This window comes from Agelaius phoeniceus, unplaced genomic scaffold, assembly GCF_051311805.1.
Source record: "Agelaius phoeniceus isolate bAgePho1 unplaced genomic scaffold, bAgePho1.hap1 Scaffold_398, whole genome shotgun sequence".
In the NCBI taxonomy this organism is placed as follows: domain Eukaryota; kingdom Metazoa; phylum Chordata; class Aves; order Passeriformes; family Icteridae; genus Agelaius; species Agelaius phoeniceus.
Genome location: NW_027509986.1, coordinates 51,343 through 55,286, shown reverse-complemented (window position 1 = coordinate 55,286; position 3,944 = coordinate 51,343). Strand labels below are relative to the sequence as shown.

The following is a 3,944-nucleotide window of genomic DNA, read 5'->3' as shown; positions in this document are numbered from 1 at the left end:
AGAACCATACAGCCAGAAGCCTCTACCTGCCCTCACGTTCCTTCGAGTCCTAGTCCGCCATAATGGATCCTGGCGGGGTATAGCTGTCCATACAGCTCAGAATAAGACCTGAAAAGACAGCTGATTGGATGCTTATAAAAAGAGATGAGGGTCTGATGCCTGTCTGAGCTCCCAAGTCGAAAGTTCTATGGCATTGGTGCCAGGCCAAGGAACACTGAGAGCACAGATGCTAAGACTGGTGCCAAGGTTTCTGGTAGGCCCCTCAAAGGGCTAAGATAAAAGACATGAGACAGTTAAAAAAGACATAATGCACAACAGACAAGTGACACAATACACACCGGGACTGCTCTGCCCTGCTCACCTCAGCACTGTGATCAAAAGTGAGACTTTGCTTTTAGGGGGCCTAAGGGGTCACTTCTTGGCTACCCTCATCTCCAGAGCCAATTCAAAACCTCCCCCCTCCCCCCCACCACCCCAGGAGTGCCAACCCAGCACCTCACTTTCATCCCCTCTGTGGGTCGTGGCACTCTACTTATCTCTCAGACATCTGGGGATGCCGGTCCGTGTCAGGTGCGAAGAAAGGCCACCTTTCTGGGCGGGAAAACGTTGGTGGGAAGTTCCTGCTGTCACCGGGCTGTTGTCTCTTAGACAGCTATATTAAAGAAAACCAAACGTCAACACCTGACCTTGGCACCTCTTTGGCCAAAACCACACAAGTCTGCTACTCACCCTTCTCCTAAGAAGGCCTGGCACCTCCTAACTGTAACCCTCTGCCAGAGATATAATGCATCTGCACCTGAAAGAAAGTTAGAACATATGTCAAACACATGCACGATAACTCAAAAGCTGCAAACACCTTATGTCAACCTAGGAATAGCATCTAGAGTCCAAGTACAGCCCACATTACAACTTTCAACTCCCCGGGGCTTCTCCTATTACACCAGGCTATGCGGCAGGGCAGAGCAGCTCCGGCACAAATGTGTGTGCCGACACCCGTGACACGGGACAGACGGGACATGACAAACAATGGGCACACAACACGGACAGAAATCTCTAGGCAAGAAGGATGACTGCGAGGACTGAGAAGATGTCAAATGAGATGACCGAGGTAAGACAGACCGATGGTGAGCTGATAAGGCTCAGAGTGCCCTGGAGAAGGAAGATGCTAACTCAATGTTTTAGTCCAAGAACTGCAAAGATGAATGCACAGGAGCCCTACGGTCAGAAGCCTCTACTTGCCCTCACATTCTTACAAGTCCTAACCCACCATAATAGAACCTTGCAGGGTGCAGCTGTCCATACAGCTCAGAACAAGACCTGAAAAGACATCTGACTGGATGCTTACAAAGAGTTGCAATTCTGATGCCGGTCTGAGCTCCCGAGTCAAAAGTTTTATGGCCTGAGTGCCGGGCCAAAGAAACGTGGAGATCGCGGCTGCTAAGAATACTGCCGAGGTTTCTGATAGGCCCTTCAAAGGGCTAAGATAAAAGACATGAGACACGCAAACAAGACATAATGCACGACAGACAAGTGACACAATACACACCGGGACTGGTCTGCCCTGTGCACCTCAGTACTGTGATCCAAAGGGAGACTTTGCTTTTAGGGGGCCTAAGGGGCCACTTCTTGGCTACTCATCTCCAGAGCCAACTCAAGACCTCCCCTCCCCGACCCCAGGAGTCCTGACCCAGCACCTCGCTTTCATGCCCTCTGTGGGTCGTGGCCCTCTACTTATCTCTCAGACATCTGGGGATGCCGGTCCATGTCAGGTGCGAAGAAAGGCCGCCTCACCGGCTGGGAAGGTCCTGCTGTCACCGGGCCATTGTCTCTTAGACAGCTATATTAAAGAAAACCAAACATCAGTGCGTGATCTTGGCAGCCCGTCGGCCAAAACCCCACAAGTCTGCTACTCACCCTTCTCCTAAGAAGGCCCGGCTCCTCGGGTCGCACGCTTCGGGCACGCTCGGAGGCCGATGCCGTCGTCGTTGGGTACACCTGGGTTAAGAGGACAGGAGGTGATGTGGCGTTGCTGAAAACTGACTGGACGCTCAGTACTCCTCCCTACTTCCCTGACTCGCCGCAACTCCTCGTTGGCTCCTGACTGCTACCCGGAAGTTGGGGCTCATCAGGGTGGAAAATTCGGTCCGTCGGCCAGTTAGGGATGGGAGCTTGGCATGCTCCGAGTGGATTGCCTAAGGCACAAAAACGAGAATGGAGACTTAGACTTGCCCTCTTAGAATTCAGACCGCAGCAACAAGAAAGGCTACTGCTCACTGCTCACCTTGCTCTCTTGAACTTGACTGCTGAGATCCAGCTATACTTCCTAAAAATAAAGACAAAGAACAGCGCTGTAACAGGGTCACACTTGACACTCCCCCTGCACAGACAAATGGTGACTGACCTGCTTGTGGGAACCCCCTCACCCAGGATGGGGGGCTCTGCCATGGATGCAATGCATCTGCACCTGAAATAAAGTTAGAACACATGTCAAACACATGCACGATAACTCAAAAGCTGCAAACACCTTATGTCAACCTAGGAATAGCATCTAGAGTCCAAGTACAGCCCACATTACAACTTTCAACTCCCCGGGGCTTCTCCTATTACACCAGGCTATGCGGCAGGGCAGAGCAGCTCCGGCACAAATGTGCGCGGACACCCGTGACACGGGACAGACGGAACGTGACAAACAATGGGCACGCAACACAGACAGAAATCTCTGGGCAAGAAGGATGTCTGCAAGGACCGAGAAGATGCCAAATGAGATGACTGAGTTGAGACCGATGGCAAGCTGACCAGGCTCAGAAAACACTGAAGGAAGAAGATGCTAACCAAATGATTTATGCCAAGACCTGAAAAAATGGATGCCCGAGAATCATACAGCCAGAAGCCTCTACCTGCCCTCACATTCTTTCGAGTCCTAGTCCGCCTTAATGGATCCTGGCAGGACATAGCTGTCCATACAGCTCAGAACAAGACCTGAAAAGACAGCTGACCGGATGCTTCTAAAGAGAGAAGAGGGTCTGATGCCTGTCTGAGCTCCTGAGTCAAAAGTTCTATGGCATTGGTGCCAGGCCAACAAATGCAGAGATCACAGACGATAAGAACAATGCCAAGGTTTCTGACAAGCCCCACCAAGGCCTAAGGTAAAAGACATGACATATGCAAACAACACAATACACAAAAGACAACTGACACGATACACACCGGGACTGCTCTGCCCTGCGCACCTCAGCACTGTGATGAAAAATCAGGCTTTCCTTTTATGGGGCCTAAGGGGCCGCTTCATGGACACCCCCCACCTCGAAAGCGGACTCAAAAACCCCTCCCAGTAATTCCCAAACCAGCACCCTGCTTTCATCCCCTCTCTGGGTCGTGGCCCTCTACTTATCTCTCAGACATCTGGGGATGCCGGTCTTAGGTGCGAAGAAAGGCCACCTCATCAGCCGGGAAGGTCCTGCTGGCACCGGGCTGGTGTCTCTGAGGCAGCTGTATTAAAGAAAACGAAACATCAGTGCCCGATCTTGACAGCCCATCGGCCAAAACCCCAAAAGTCTGCTACTCACCGTGCTCCTAAGAACGCTCAGCTGCTCGGGCCGCACGCTTTGGGCACGCTCGGAGACCGAGGCCGTCGTCACAGGGGGTGCCTGGGTTAAGAGGAGATGAGGTGATTTGGCACGGCTGAAACGTGAGTGGACCCTCGCTCCTCCCCCCTACTTCCCCTACTCACCGCAACTCCTTGGCGGCTGCTGAAGGCCACCTGGATGGCACCTTTAAATAGAAAATTTCAGGGTTTCATCACCAGGCCCTGTAATGCATCCACAGGGCTCACACGTGCAGGGAACCCGATGCATAGGCCGGCTGGTGACAGGGGCTTGGCATACTCCAGGTGGATTGCCTAAAGCACAAAAAAGAGAATGGAAGCTTAGAGCAGCACCAGAAAA

The 3,944-nt window shown here is 52.2% G+C and overlaps 1 long non-coding RNA gene across 1 annotated transcript; it reads right to left on the bottom strand.

Annotated features, from left to right (window-relative positions):
• Positions 1–2,034: 2,034 nt before the first annotated feature.
• Positions 2,035–3,149, bottom strand: LOC143693207 (uncharacterized). The gene is made up of 3 exons (XR_013180720.1): positions 2,402–3,149; positions 2,282–2,323; positions 2,035–2,192 (listed from the first exon to the last, which is right to left on the bottom strand). It is a non-coding gene; the product is annotated as an uncharacterized LOC143693207 (long non-coding RNA).
• Between the last annotated feature and the right edge of the window lie 795 nt (positions 3,150–3,944).